The 17014-nt window shown below is 40.2% G+C and overlaps 1 protein-coding gene across 1 annotated transcript in view; it reads right to left on the reverse strand.

Annotated features, from left to right (window-relative positions):
* Positions 1–17014, reverse strand: part of UBAP1 (ubiquitin associated protein 1) — a 64018-nt gene that overhangs the window by 44352 nt on the left and 2652 nt on the right.

Here is a 17014-nt window from a genome sequence, read left to right on the forward strand (position 1 = left end):
AACAACCTCATAAGACACCTGGGCCAAAGAACATGGCATTGAGCGGGTATATCACATCCCCTATCACGCACCAGCCTCTGAAAAAATCGAATGGACTGCTGAAAACTACATTGAGAGCAATGGGGGGTGGAACTTTCAAACACTGGGATACACATTGAGCAAAGGCCACCTGGTTGGTTAATACTAGAGGATCTGCCAATCGGCCTGGCCCTGCCCAACCAAGACTTCCACATACTGTAGAAGGAGATAAAGTCCCTGTAGTGCGCATGAGGAGTATGTTAGGGAAGACAGTTTGGGCTAGTCCTGCCTCAAGCAGAAACACACCCATCCAAGGGATTGCTTTTGCTCAAGGGCCTGGGTGCACCTGATGGGTGATGCAGAAGATGGGGAATTTTGATGTGTACCTCAAGGAGATTTGATTTTGGGAGAGAACAGCCAGTGAATTAGGCTGTATGATGTTAACTGCTAAATAACCTGCCAATGTATGTCATTGTATCTATAGTGTCTATATGCCATATTAAGGGTATTACCGTAAGAACTACCCAAATGACTCAAGGATGGACTTTGAAACCAAGCCAAATGCAACAGTGATGGAACTTGAACTGGCACCCAGCAAATTCCTCAAGATCAACATCTTTGACCTGCAGACCAAGGGTGTGGGTTGCACCAATGTACCAGCCGCAAGCTCCAGAGGCAGCATGCAACAATCCAACACCTCACACCATCTCTCCTATCCTGAAGGACTGTTACAACAGATGGAGCCCCAAAGTCATGGACTAAATAAAATGGATGGGCACATTAGAGGGATGGCCCATAGACTAAGGGAATGCTATTTGTGTGTGTGTGTGGGTGTCCATTTACATTTGGTTGGGGTTTTTTGGGGGTTTTTTTGTTTGTTTGTTTTTCTTTTCTCCTTTCTGATTCTCCTCCCCATCCCACCAGAGGGAGGCAGGAGGGGTGAGCGACTGCGTGGTCCTTTGTTACCAGCTGGGCTGAAACCACAACAACTGGGTAGGTCAGTTAGCCAGCATGGCACTTGTCTAGACACACCGGGTAATGCACAGATAACAATACAGATATACAATAAATGGTACCATTAGGAAGATATTTTCAGATACACACAAGAACACAATGCTAACAAGAGTCCTCCTCTGCTGCCTACAGAATTTTACTAACAACTTTTTGAATTTGGATGACAATCCTACATGGCCAAGATGTTAAACACAGAAGTACCTAGTCAGCTTTTAACACAGAGGAGGCCTGTCCTGAGGAAAGAGTTGTTTAAGATAGAATTAGCTGTCTAATTAGTTGTCAGCTAAAACCCTGCTCCAGGATGCTCATGGTGTGTTCAATAACAAACATAACTGGTTCTTTTGCTAGATTAGAAGTACATCACAAGATCATTCTCAAGACACCACAGCATAATTCTTCAAATAACTGAATTTATAAGTCCTCCTTTGACATTATGCATGACAAAGAATCAGAGTTGCCCTTTGTTTCTCAAGTCCTTCATTCTTCAAAAACATGAAGTTATCTGCTACACCCCCACCAGCAGCAGACAGCACTCAAAGCACAACTTTGAGCAGATCTAACATTCCCACCCATTATTCCCTAATTGAGGTCTTACTCTTAGCCTGTTTCCATTGCAGATTCCAACCGCAAATGTTACCTTAAAGGAAGGCTGTCATAAGGTGAGGGTTACACAGACAGCTTAGCTATTCCTTCTGACAGCTGCTGACACTTCTGGGGTCAGGAAGGGCCAGTTTCAAGTACTTTAGTAAAGTACTTTTTGCTGTGCAAAGGTCCCCTTAACATTATGTTGAAATCAACAGGTGAACCAAGCCTGCTGGCTAAGAGAAATTCAACACATGGCTACAGCCAAAGCTGTATGAAGAAGATTACCTGGGTGCAACCAGACTTCATGAAACACAGTGAGCAGACCCTAGGCCATGGGGCAATGGGTCATGCTGGGCAACTCCAGGCATACCTTGTATGTAAAAGCCATGTGTCATTCTGCTAGATGTTTGGCAGGTTCTTCTCAGCACATCTCACCATCTCTCTCAACATTGGCATTACACCCAAAACTACTCCACCAAGCCAGAGAACTGGTTTTGGCACTAGCTGGCAACTGCTTCGCAGAAGCGAACAAAACATTGCAGCTTCAAAGACATAAGAAAAAGGAGGTGAAACAGTGCCCAGCCTGCCATGACAGGAAGCTGTCAAGGGCAAAGCCACAGGACCACCCAGTACAGTTACATGTCAACTACTAGAGCTGAATGGGCTTTACCGGTCCCAGTGCCGCAGAGGAGCAGACCAGACTGCAGACTATAGCACATGAAATAGGCTGCACCTTTCAGACCCGGATCACACTGTCAGTCAAGCTGCTACATTCCTAGTTCCTCTGCATGAGAGTAGCAATTAAGATGTCAACTTGATTTGTTATTATTGAAAAAGCCAGGCCACCTAGGAAATGAGACAGCCTTCACATTACCTCATGAGTCCTCTGTATGTCACCAGAGACCATGACGCACTGCCTGAAAGCATGTACTATGACTGCCCATCATTCACCACTATTACAGCAGAGCTGAAATAGGGACAAGGCCTCTACATACTTCCTTTAATTTCTCTTGAGTTCTTCCTTCTTCTAGTTACTATCTCAGACTGAAAAGCAAGTGCTCCTTTTCTGTAGGATTTTAAAACTTCTGACGAGAGGAAGTAACCTCCTCATTTTGGCAACTCAACTTACAAGGAAGTTTTTTCAGTGCAGCAGCAGTCTCCAGAAGGCCATTGCAAGGACGCACTAAGTTTATCATCTCACACACTGGCCTCAGGTAACTGAACACTAAGTTACCATGACACTATCAATTTGCTCCAGGGACATTAGAAGCAATGCATACAAATCTGGCAGTACCAAAGATGTGCATGTCTAGCATCCAGGGAGTTTTGCAGTAGCATATCAATGTGGAGCTGCATAAAGCCTTGGATGTGTCCTCAGTGTCAAAATACCCCGCATAAGCAATAAGTATCTTGCTTTTGCTGGCAATCCTGTAGTAAAGTCCTAGTGCAGACCAGGCACCTGCATTAACTTCAAGGTGCAGTGGAAAAAATGATTCCTCTGCCACATGCAACACCTTTTTTTAATTATAGAACTAGCTAAGGCACATCAATAGCAAGCTAATAATGAAACATGCCATTTCCAGAGAGACAGTCACACTTTAGATTCAGGTAGCATTTGAGTTTATATCACACTAGCTCTTCCTGCTGCACTGTGAGCATTTACTTATTAAGATACGATTACTGCAGAAGGCACTGTCAGCAAACAGAATTGTTAAGCACTGCACACTGTAACACTAGAACACTGCCAGCCACATTTTGTCACCTCCTTTCCAAAGAGGGTTTAATTAAAATAGTGTCTTGTGACTAATGAGATTTGATAGGCTATTCGGGGACCACTGTTACAAGCATCTTGCTGTTGCTCTGTCCTGCTGGCTGAAAAAAAAATATTTGCCACCAGTGAGAAGGTTACTGATGTTGCTACTATGTTTCTGGGCATTATCTGAACTCTATTTGCTTAGTCAAAGGCATTATATTGTGCACTAAAGGTCTGCTTACCTTTGTTAATGCTCTTTTAGAAACTTAAAGGGCTTGCTCCCAAAGCCTTACTCCAAACCAGCTAATGGATGACTGCAGCCCTATCACTGTTGCCTCTGATCTCCATACTCCAGAACAGGATGTTGAAGGGCATCTGTGGGAATGGCACATGGGGGCACAAATTTTGGTCTGATGCTTTACTGCACATTTTAAATTGACAAAGAACATACTCTATACTGCATGCAAACTTTTTCAACACCTTTGCTGGGCTAGGGAAACAAGTTTGTTGCATAGTACTACAAGGTTCTTACAGCCACCTACAAGCTCTCTTCTATAAATGTCCACCTCCCTACCCCCATTCCCTCATTCTTGGTTCCGGCTAACCCTTTGAAGAGAAGACCAGGGCTACAAGTGCCTAAAAGTTATAAGCAACTTTAATGTCAGCAGCCACTGAAGCAACCTGATGTGAGCATTTCCCTTCCTGCCTGTATGTTCATTTTTCACTTAGTAACACTAATACAATAGGGCAACATTCTTAAAACCAGCCAGCCAGATGAACACAGCATAGCAGAGCCCACGATTAGGGCAGAGGACCATAGAGCGATGATAGAATGGGATGGGGCAGACCGGGAAACCACCAGAGCAACAAAAAAAACCCAACACAAACATGAAGAAACAGAAGTGACAAGACAAAACTGATGACAGAAACAACTGGCACAAAGAGAGATAGATAACAAGCTGGAAAGGCTTGAAGGGACAGCTTAGAGATGACCAAGACAGTCCACCTGGCACGTCACCACTTAAACCTGAATGACTACTTAGCCATGCTGCCAGACAAGAATGCAGAGAAGCATGACTTGGTGCAGTCCAGCAATACCAAAGAGACCGTCTAATCAACAGATGAGGAAAAAAAAGTTACTACCAAGAGTGACTCATAGGGAGCTGCTGGGAAGCTGGGGTGTTTTTTAATTATTATTTTCCATGTTCCTTCTATTGGTGTTTTCCCTAAAGTTTATATCTACGCACGCTCCTTTTCTTCTGAAAGAGCTCTGACTGGTCAAGTTGGAAGCACCTACCACTAATGGTACCTGGAACAGCTTTCTCAGCAATAACTGAAGCCAATTTAACTATTTGTCAAGAAGAACTGGTCTCTTGTTGCCATATACCTCATTTTCAGGTGCAAGTATGTCTAGATTCCAGACCACATGAATTCTCTGAAGTAATTCCCACCTAAGATTCAGGTAAATGAGAAATGTACTTCTTATGGGTCAGAGGAAACCCAAATGCCTCAAGTTACAACCATAATCAAATCAGCACATCTATGATTTTCAGAGGAGACCTGATATCACAACTTCCATTTCGCCTAATTCACACTGTGCAGTTTAAGTACACAGAACTGCGACCGCATCCATTAACTCTGAAAACTATAAAAAGACAAAAAAACTTCAAAAAGGTAATTTTTTTTCTCCCTGTATTACATTCATGAACTACTACTGATTTTACAGTGAGAAACAGTAAAAAGCAGTTTGATTCAAGTGATTGATTTCTAATGCATCTAAGGTATCCCAGATTTAGACAGCGGTTTAAGTTTTCACTATAACTACTTGTTTCAGTGCAAGTGAAAGGCTATAACCAACATCAGGATTCTGCATAGAGGCTCATACAGCAAAAATAGAGGTGGACAGTGCCAGTTGCTAAGATAAAACAACATATCAAAGCTTCCCACCTATGTAAGTGTTCAATCATTGCTACATAATCGAGATCTCTCATGTAGACCGACAGTAAAAAAAGCTGATCACAGGAGTTTACTACAGTACAAAACAGATTCTGCTTTCATTTACTGCAGTCTCCAAATACATGACATCACCCTAAAATCTGCGGCAAATGCTTCTGCTTTGTACCTCGAACAGTTCTGCAAACAATGAGCACAGTCAGCTGCATGGAGGTACTCCCCTTTCATTAAGCGCAATCATGTTGAGACACTGATAACAAGTCTTTGGATAAAGTTGTAAAACTAGATTTGACATGTGGCAACTACATGCCCTGCAGGGGAAAAAAAAAAGTGGTGGAAAAAGCGGTGGAAAAAAGAAAAACCATCTCTTTCGCTAGTCTTAACAGAAAAAGAAGTTTTAAGTATATCTACAGTAATTCCTTGTAAGTGCTACTGCAGTCTAGGACATAAGGCACATTAAGGTTCTTAAGACTATTTTAAGATCAACAAAACCCAAACCAGACCCTCCTTGAAGCCAATACAGGTATGGAGTGTCTGTTCAATTTTCACTGGCCACTGGTTAAAACAAATCTAATGACCTGGCTCCATCTCATGGGATGTAAGTACAAGTGGTCACAAATGCAGCATAGGGCTTACACTAACAACAGGGAGCAGAGGGAGGAAGGGATGAGGTATTTGTCTCTGCAGCATACACGCCCCACAGATCAACAATCCAAGCAACTGTGACAAGATATCTATATTTTGAAAGACAGCCTGTAACATCAAACTAATTTAGTTTGTTATTTCCAGTGCAATGACTGAAGGGCAGAGGGACAGGAACCAATAGAATGGCATTTTTAAAAGCATTTCTAGAATACCCGAATAGGAAGCACAGGGAGAAAAGAGCCCCTGAGGAGTAGGTCTGTGTTCAGATCACATTATTGGATTATGAGACAACACTCTTTAGTGATGGCAATAACATCCTTTATGGGGCTTTACCTGCAGATGTTGGATAGCATCTTCCTAGCAGCAACAAACATTAGAAGAAATTGATTCTTCAAATTGTGCCATTGCTTAATGTGACATAGTGGGCAATTAGACCTTCTGCTTCAGTACACATCAATCAACAGGAAGCGCAAGACAACTCTTCCACACGCTCTCAGAGAAGCACGGCATCTCTCACTCTATTGTTACGTATGGATTCACTGCATTAATATTAGACACCTGTAGTTATGCAGCTATCCTCCTGTCATGTCCCACTTTGTTCATTAAAGACAGTGCACTTGTTAAAAGCATTTGGGCTGGTTGAGGATTTAAGGCTCTTAACTGGTAATGGACAGGTCTATTCCTCCTTTAAGATCCTGACTGTCTATTTGGGACTTAAGGTAATTTGCCATACTTTTCACCCAGAAGTAAGGGAAAACCCTACAATGGCTGAGGAAATGCAGTACACTAATGCACCAGTTTTTCAGTCACTGAATCACTTACCAGCCATACAAGTTTCCAATGAAGTTGAAGCTTACACACCACATGAGTCTCTAGAACTACAAGTTTCACAGGCAAAAGCATCAGAAAACTGAAAATTACTTATAGACAGCCTACGGTCAAAGCAGATCAGTGCAAGCTGATCTCCTTTAGCCAGAGACTGATGTGCCAAACAAGAGTACAGAAGATGCACCTATTCTAAATTCAAATTTAACCGTTGCAGCAAATGGGTGAGCTCTTTAAAATGGACTCTTTCAAAAAAAAAACAAAAAAAAAACCATAGTCCTGTCACAAGAGAAAACCACCTGCAACTAACATCTAAGTATGGCCTGACTTCCAGACTCAACAAACATGGGGATAGCCCCGGTTCTGCCAACTCCAAGAGCAGCCGTGGATTTTAGAGTGTAGCTCCTACTACTAATTGTTACCCAAGTTATTTAAATATCAGCTAAACAGAAAAGCAGAGGAAAAAAAATATATGGGATTACATCTTTCTTTTGCTTCTCGAGATCAGCTTCACTAATCTAGAATCTACAACATCACCACGAAAGGGTGGTAAACTAGAAATAGAAGGACCATCTTCCCGTTTTTGAGATACAACAGGAACAAGACAGACATTTGCATGATAAACCATAGCAGAAAATATAAATATGCTGTGCAACTCCTACATTCTGGGAAAAAAGTGAGAAAAGATGATCCAGCACTCATACCACTAATGAGGGCTACAATAATCTCACAATGCAGTAATGAAACAAGTCTCAAATCTGAGGAGCAGAGCAACTGCTTTTAACTACCATTTCCCTATAACTGAAGTTTGGATAGCAAATACCTACCACTTCTGAGAGCTCAAAATAGTCAGATGGAAAGCATCTAGTAATTATTAACAAATTTAGCTACTTTGGCTTAATTAGCACAAGACTTCATATTACTACATATGAGTCAAATCTTTAACAGTAATCAGCACTAGCCAGAGCCAGGTACGTGCATTAACTTTCCTAGTTAATCCTAGCACTTTAGAATAAAGCTAATATTTCAATACAACCCTTCAAGTGAGAGATACTGCTAGCTAGAGAAAAGTTGCTAGCTTCAACAACAAAACAGCCCACTTATTCTGTTCTTTTGGTAAAGATGTATGAAAAAACAGTGGAATATCCTGCATATCTAAAATGTATGTCTGGAACCCATATGGAAAAGACATACTTAGCATAAGCTAATTAAAATGCTGCTTTATTTGCTGCAGTGATACTTCAGTATGTAACAAGCTGACTCTGAAGTACTTGAATATTATTAATACTTCAGACTTGTCCCAATTATGAATGAGGAGAGCTAGATAAATGTTCCCAAAATGCTGCCAACATAAAACAACTTTTGCCATTAATTAGAAAATTCCCTTTTTAATCAAAAAATAACAGAATCTGTGCAGTTTCAAGCTTTTTCTTCTTATGCTCTTTGACCAAGAGAGGTATACAGGTAGCTGATCTTTCATTATCTAGAAACAAGTTCAACTCTGTTGACCATACCAGGACCTACTTCCAATACTGACACAAGAACTCATTTTACTGCAGAAAGCAATTTGTATTCTTTTGATAAATATTCATTAACTGGAATTTAATGCATTTAAACACACTACACCAATTAAATGACTCTACTTAAAAAAAAAAATTCCAAAGAAAGCTATACAACTGTCACATTTTCCCTGTTAAACCTCAGAACACAAATGGTACTATTTATTCGTAGTTATGTTTTTGGTTAGAAATTTGATGAAATACAAATGCTTATGGAATTACTTTAAAGCAGACAAAAAACATCTAGCAAGAAATCAAGTTGGATGAAAGTTTTAAAATGGAAAAATAAAATCCGCCAGCAGGTCAAGCATCACTTGCCATTTCATATATTTGAACTCAGCCAAAATACATGTCTACTGCACTGTACAAGAATAATAGGACCAGTGTTAGACTACTATAGATTCATCAATTTTTCCTCTTACACTCAGGTCACATGTGCTACCCACTCTCCCCACACATCTAGTATTTTCCCAGCAAAACTCAGTATGGTACTGACAGAAAATACAGCCTGTTAAATTAACTATTCCACCTACAAACAACTCTGCCTGCCCTTCACCAAGCAGGCTAAAACCTTGAACTCAGCATGGGAGCCACTGCTTCAAATCCTGATTGCACCCACAGTCCAAGCAGTTCAAATACATAAAAGGCCACCAGCAGCCTGGTTAAACCTGCTGAACTTTTCCAGCCATCTGACATACCTGTTTTCCACTGATATAACTAATTTCTCTCAACTACAAGAGCCACATTCTGAGAACGCAAGTTCCCTGCAAATTCAGTTAATTTAGAAGTCACCAATTGTGGAGAGGTTTGGGTTGGAAGGGACCTTCAAACATCAGCTAGTTCACCCCCTCTGCCATAGGCAGGGACACCTTCCACTAGACCAGGTTGCTCAAAGTCCCATCCAACCTGACCCTGAACACTTCCAGGGACAGGGCATCCACAACTTCTCTGGGCCACCTCAGTGTCTCACCACCCTCATTGTAAAAAAATTTCTTCCTTATGTCCAATCTAAATCTACCCTCTTTCAGTTTTATCTCTCAGTGTCACCTGTTTTCCAGGAAACACCCCTATTCACCTTAAGTTACTCTTTCACCAAATATACACTTTGAAGCAAAAATAAAAAAATAAAATAAAAAAATAAAAAAGTGTTTAAAAAATAAACACTTTGACAACATGAAACTCACACCATCTCAAACCTTCCTGATTTTCAAATCATACCTTATGAGCTTGGTTTGCCTTAGTCTTGACAGTGCTAATGTGAGAAATGTGAATTCCATCTTGGGTGCCACAGATGTGACGCTGTTCACACACTTACTTGACTACTTTGGGGTTTTATACATCATCTTCCACCCATCAATGTATCACTGGTACAGTTTCAGCTTTCAATGCTAGCTCATTTTGTCCTTAATTCATGTATAAGCCTACTAAGCCAACAGGTATCTGTCTTCATCCAACCCTTCTTATCAAGACTGAGACAAGAAAATAAACATATACAGAAATACATGTCTGAAAAGATCCCAGGTTTTGCTGCAGTGAAGGATAAAACTAACAGACAAGGAAGAAAAAACTCACTTCAGCTATTTTCATATGTTCACTGAGCTGAGGTCTCAGCAGGGACACTCCTTCCCAGACTGACTCAACAAAAGAAAGGAATCAAATTGAAATATAAAAAAAGTGAATCAAGCAAATAAAAATATGCTCCCACTGCAGTAATGCCCAAATAAGAACCAATCTTGTTTCATCTCCAAATATAGCGTCAGTTAAGCCTGCTTTCATGTTTTTTCATCCAGTCCAAACAGGACTGAATAACTGCATTAAAAAGGTGACCTAGATGAGAAATACTATCAGTAGTCAACACCTAATTAAATTCCACTACCAGAAGTCATATTTTAAATGAGCAAGTTCCACTTATTTTAATTAAACGTGGAACTGGTGCATAACAGAGCATAAAGAGCAGGAAACAGTTTTAACGTGAATACTTACACCTTAATTATTTCTTGAAAAGGCTTGTTAACTTTAGAGAAGACCAGAGCTGGTAGCAAAGATTAAATTCTGCTCTTTAAAAGCACACAGGGACAGAAGTATCATTACCAGCTATCAAAACCAGCCCCAAACTCTGACATACGAAAACAGCAGCAGACACCTGAACAGGCTCAGCACAGTGGTGGTACCCACACCAAGTATACTTCTGGAACTGAATTCACTGGGAACACAGAAAGTTAAGTTGCCTTGAGCAAACTTGTCTACTGTAGAAAAGTAGAAATTTACCTTTGTGCAAAGAAGTCAAACCCAGGTTGCCCTCAGCTATAGTGGATATATTACAAAAACAGAATACGGTAAGTCAAAGAGCTGCTTGCTGTGTTGTGTATTAGAAAACTTCAGTGGCCGACACTACGTGAAGGCAGCACACTTCAGGTCTGAGCAGAAACATCCTCCTTGCAATCTCTTGGTTTTGGAGTGTTCAAACAGCAAAGGCCACTCTATTTAGGACTGCTTAAACGGAAATACAGTCCAACAATGGATTGAAAAGTTCAGGAATGGAAGCCACAAGCAACACGAAAAAACAAAGAGAGAGTCAGTACATCTGTTAAGCAAGGTTCATTCTATGTGTGCAACTACCATAGCTGAGGTTACTCACAGTGAAGATACACAAACACGCAAACAATTCTCACTCTCTAAGAAGGAAAGCAGAGCAACTATCTAATCCCTGAGACATAACTTTCAAGGATGCTCTACTTGCAACACTCACCTTTACATACTGCTTCAGAAAACGTTTCCATATCACAGGTGTCTTTCCTTCCTCCCTGCTATGCAGCAGTCACCAGCTACATTCAGACAAGATACTCAGTAGATCCCCAAGCATCATAAAACAACCCCTACACCCACCTACCTTAATTCCAACTGTTTCCATACAAAATGAGTTTCAAGATTTACATTTCCTCACTTAAACAAAAAACTGAAAAGGTCTGCTTTCTCTCTGTATAAGACAACAATTCAGTTCGCCCTCCAAGCACTGCAATCCTACACTTGTAGTTAATGTTTGGAGCATTCAAGGACTAGTGTAGACTGGAAGCCTGCGCTTCCCTACAAACACAGAATGATCTTTCTATCATGAATGTACAGAGCAAAATCCAGAAACTTGCAAGGTACTGGGAGTGACACACACAATTACAAGCCTCACAATGATAAGAGCATATGAAGACTGAACTAGAGCTTCATGCTCAAGTGGAATGGAAAAGAAGCCATAGCCACAGAAATACATGGCTTTCAGATGAAATCTAGAAGGCTACAGGATATTCATACTGCCAGGAACTGAATACCCTTACACACACACTTTTCATTCATTACCTTTCCCCTGAGCGGCAAGTAGTTCTGCCAAAATTCCCTTATACCCTCGGTACTGCCTGGGTCTTACATGAGACTTCAAAATAGTTTTCAAGGCACTTAACCAGCAGTAAAACTATCCCTGTTTTGCAGGTGTGGGGAACAGGGCACAAAGCTAAAGCAGTTTGCCCACTCATCCAGCTCAGCCAGCAACAGAGCCAGAACAGAACTTGTATTTCCCAAATCTCAAATCCACAGCTAACCCAGGAATCTCACTGCATTCTCTCAAGTTTGGACCAGTATCTTTGTCCCTGCACCCCCTGCCCAATCTTCCGTATCAAATCACTCCTATTCAGCTTTTCATCTTACTATAAAAGCCTTAAGGATGTTCTTCTGGATTGATAATAGCAAATTGGATTTAGTCCAAACTTTATTTCTAAGTTACTACTTCAAATTCATTTAAGTCTGCAATTGTTACACACTATATATCCAGTCTCGCTCAGCAGCATAAACTTTTTTCCTGCAAATTAGAAATTTCTTCAGCAGCTACAGTAATGAATACAACCCCTGAAACACTTAAAACATTGAATAACTAAACAGAAACAGCTCATTTTATGTGCAGAAGAAGCCTTCAGAGACGCAATAGCTTTATTTCCTCAGGACATTTTGACAGATCTGACTCAGCTTCAGTAATCTAGCCTTACTTCTATTTTATAACTAGACCAGAGTAGGTTGCTGGATGAGATTGCCCCACGACCATCCAACAGTCATACCCACAGCGTTTCCTCTCCAAACGTCTAACAGACTGGCAACAATATGGGACTGCTAACAGTACAGAGATGTATGTCAATGGACCATCGTTACTAGGACAAACAAGAAAGTTGGTTGTTTTTTTTTTTAAAAAGGAAAGTGGAAAGAGTATCAGATTTTCTCCCGTGACCCGAGAATCAGTCCCAGCCTGCCTCTTTTATAACCCCTACATCTGATTCAATCCAGCTTACTTCAGCAAATAAATCCAGTGCTACCTAATGACAGAACAGGACCATCACATTTACATTCCTGCAGTAACATCTAATTACAGGAGAACTATGCCTTGAAGAAAGCTTGTAGTACAATGGATACACAACTTCTCTCTCTCCCTTCAAGTTGCGAGAGAAGACCTTCACATTACTCAGCAGAATCAATTTATCCAGAGTATAGCTAGATCCCTGTATTAAATACTGGTGTATTTCAAGCCTTCAGCTCCTTGGGAGAAGGGAGAAAAGGCAGAGAGGTAGAAGGCAGAACTTTATCAGTCCAATATCATAACACATACAGAACATCCCAAGAGACAGACATACCTTCAGAGCTGTTTACTACTTGCATATGCAATATGTAAGCTCACGTATGAAAAGGATGTCACATCACACAGATGTGACAGGACTTTTTACAAGGGCATGTAGTGATAGGACAAGGGGTAATGGCTTTAAACTGAAAGAGGGTAGATTTAGATTAGATATGAGGAAGTTCTTCACTGTGAGGGTGGTGAGGCACTGGAACAGGTTGCCCAGAGAAACTTAGGATGCTCAATCCCTGGAAGTGTTCAAGGCCAGGTTGGATGGGCCTTTGAGCCACCTGGTCCAGTGGAAGGTGTCCCTGCCCATGGCAGGGCAGTTGGAACTAGATGATCTTTAAGGTCCCTTCCAACCCAAACCATTCTATGATTCTATGTGACAGCCATTCTGTCAACCAAATGTGTATTTCTAGAGTCCATCCCCAGCTCCAAAAGCAGCTTAAGACAACATAGCCATTTATGCCACATTCAACTTCTTCACCTCTGTCTACCTTCATTTATCTTGCATCTCATAATACGCTGGTGGATTCTTTAAGCTGTACTTATTAAGGCTTTTCCAGTTGAAGATCTTCTTGCAGAAGAGATTACAGAACATAACAGTATTACATTTATGTCCACACTTGAATCTGCTAGCTTTCCCTTTACATACGAATTAAGAAAAATTTAATAGTGTTAGTTAAAAGCAACAAGCTTTTTACTGTCTTTACTTGAATTTTCTTTGCAAAGAAATTACATTACTGAGCACTGGCATTCAGTGGTCTAGGAATACATTACAAGCTTTTTACCAGCTATCAAATGATTTCAAGCCAAGTCAATAGAAATCACGTATTAAACTCTCTTCTATAAACAAGAAGGAACCCTGTAACTGCAGATATTTTGAAAATTGCCCCCTGCTAAGACACTAATCAGAATCTAGCAATTGTTCTTCCACAGACAGTTCACTGGCTTAAAGGAATTGCATTTTGCATTTGTGCAAGCACGAGACTCCTTATCAGCTGTGGGAGTCCTGAAATGCATCTCCCTCACAACTTAGTCTGATAGTTCTTCAGATTAAAATGGTAATACAAATATTTGGCTGATTAAAACTTCTAAAGAATTTTTTACCCAAACATTTTCTTTAAAGTATTCCTCAGAATAGTATCTAGAAGATGATACTTCAAATAGTTATATGCTTAGTTGTAAAAGTAATTGCCAGTGCAGACCCCTGCCAGCCAATGACCACTTATAGAATTATGGCTTGATTAACACATCTAGGTCTATAAGGAGCTCACCAGTCTCAGAGGCATGTAATATATAAATCTGCCCCCCAAAACCTTTATGGTTCATTACCCCCTCAACTGCAAAGTTATTTTACACTACCATAATTTTTCCATCCATTTTTGACTGCAAAACTCCAACTCACACCCGGTGTAGGGGATACATTAACTTACTTATTCCCCCTCTTTCTAATAAAGAGCCTAAACATACTTTCTGAAAAGCACAATAAAAGCCATTTTTTTTATACTGTTAGGAACACAGCAAGAAAAATGAAACTCAATAATCTTTCAGCTTTTTTTCTACCAAGAAGTCAAATAGACTGGCAACAAACTGCTTGTGGTAATCTTTTAATTAAGTATTAGGTCAAGAACACGTTCTTTTCTCAGAGGGTATGCAGCATAAAGCTTTTCTACCCTTTTTTGCAACACACAATTTTATTCCAGATGATTAATGGTGATTTCATTCATATAAACTCCTTTCCCTGCTACATGTGCCTCCTATATTTCTATTTCAATTTATTACACATTACTGTGCAAGGATACCACATGATGGTATTAGTCATTAGGGTGGATCCCAGTGTGGCTTTGCTGTATCAGAAAAGGAAATACATATGCTTTAACAACTACTTTGCAGCGTGTTTATAAACTAGGAATCTAGTTTTATTTTAGAGTTCAGAACTGATGAGACACATCAAGTTAAACACATAAACACATGTCTCTATCTAGATTAACTGGTGATACGCATACTCTTAGAAATCTAACCTCCCAAATTCAGGGAATAAATCTCACCAGTCATTTTGGTCACGGCTTCATGTGCTGCTAACCTAGAGATGCCAAATGGTGCAAGCACAAACATTAGGAAAGGGCTTATATCAAATCTTTCACATAACCTAGTAGATAGTTACCATGAATGCTGATCTCCAGCAACATAGACCAGATAAACTAGCAGCTCACAACTCTTTACTGTTACTAGCTTTCATTATACCAACTACCAATAGCTAAATAGCTTAAGTATATTCATATTCAGACCACCTTCCAGCTGAAGAGCTCACTACTTCTTGGATAGGACTCATGTTCTTCCGATTTCCCCACTTAAAATATTACTCTGGTGTAAGAGTTTTTGACACAAAATGCAGCTGGGAAAACAGAAGCTCAGAATTTCCATTTGAACTGTGTCAGTTAGAAACTAATACTACTAATGCAACATGGTATTTTGAACCAATCTGCTTTCCCTTCTAGAAAAGAAGATTTAAACCTAAGTCAGAGCAACGATATTTTGTTCCCTGTTTGATATACTTTTGTGTTTGGAGTACATTGCAAGCTTAAAGGGTTCTGAAAAGACTTTGTACCCTTGAGGGAGAACCTCCGCCCCCCCAAACCCCACAACCAAGTCTGGACATACAAGCTGTTCTTTCAAAATTTCCCAACCACAGGAAAGACAGTATTTCTTAACATTTAAGAAAATGCCTTCCCCACATCAGCAAGGATTTGGAATAAATCTGATCATTCAAGAGAGGGAAAAACCCCAACGCTCAGTTTCTCTTAGAGACCTCAATACAAGACTACACTGACTGCAAAAGGTCATTAGGGACACAGAACATGAGCTTACTCAAACCAAGTCAGAGGGTCAAAGCATTAAGCAATGCACTTGCATACCAGAAAGGATTACCCACCTAAGTAGTTAACACACAAAAAATGTGAGCTCAGGCTTGTATCGATCAACTGCAATCCCAGTGATTGACTGTAGAGTGGTACATGCTGTAAGATCAATAGCATTGCCTTCCTAGTTATCAGAGCAAGCAGATACAATACAGGGAAGAGAAACCAACCTTTGATATACCCTAGAAGACCTACTTTTTCAAACAAGCAAGCTATTTATAACTTGTAAACAACCTTCTTTGCCTTTCCTTCAAACGATAGCTTTCAGAAACATCTTCCAGAGCTTTTCAACTAAAGCTCCACTAGACCTTCTTTACACTGACATTGATGTGAATTGCATTGATCAATTTTAAATAGAGAGTAATGCCTTGAGGTAGAGATCCTTGTAAAATGACAGCTGAAGCTCTGGAATTTATGACTGAAAAGACTGGGAGTGATTATGTTAGAAACAAAATGCCAGAGAAGGCTGAAGAGATGTTCTGTCTAGTAAGTAAGACTAAATTTCTCACAGATCAGTTTATTAAAATATTCAAGCCAGCACCAGTTGTAAAATACAGGAGCAGGCTGATGTCAAAAACTTACGATATAGGGACTGGACATTGACAACAATATTGCATGTCCTGAATTTTCAATCCCTAAAGTTTGTGAAAGCAACATGAAATCATAAGCTTATACAATTAAAAAGGAAGAGGATGAGCAAGGTGATGCCTTCTGTGGCATTACAGCACTTTTGCCATCAGCACCAGCCAAAACAGCTCTGGCTGCCAGTGTGACAGAATTAGATGAGGTGGTCTGCTGGATGGGTCCAGAAACCTGACTCCTATTCTATTAGTTAGAGATTTTTGTCTCTAAGATAAAAAGTACTGCGCACTGCAAAACACCATGTGAACGACGGAGATGGAGTTCTTCCACATGTTTTGGATGACATTTCATCATTAAGATTTTTCTATCCATCAACATAAACTATACAGTAAGTCTCCCAGCTGATCAGTATATTCTCTGTACTCATCAGTGTACTCTTAAAATATTCTGAAAATTGAAGTTCAATTCATTAAAGAGAAACTAACATTTATTCATTCACACATCTTAC

The sequence above is a fragment of the Aquila chrysaetos genome, chromosome Z (assembly GCF_900496995.4).
Source record: "Aquila chrysaetos chrysaetos chromosome Z, bAquChr1.4, whole genome shotgun sequence".
NCBI lineage: Eukaryota > Metazoa > Chordata > Aves > Accipitriformes > Accipitridae > Aquila > Aquila chrysaetos.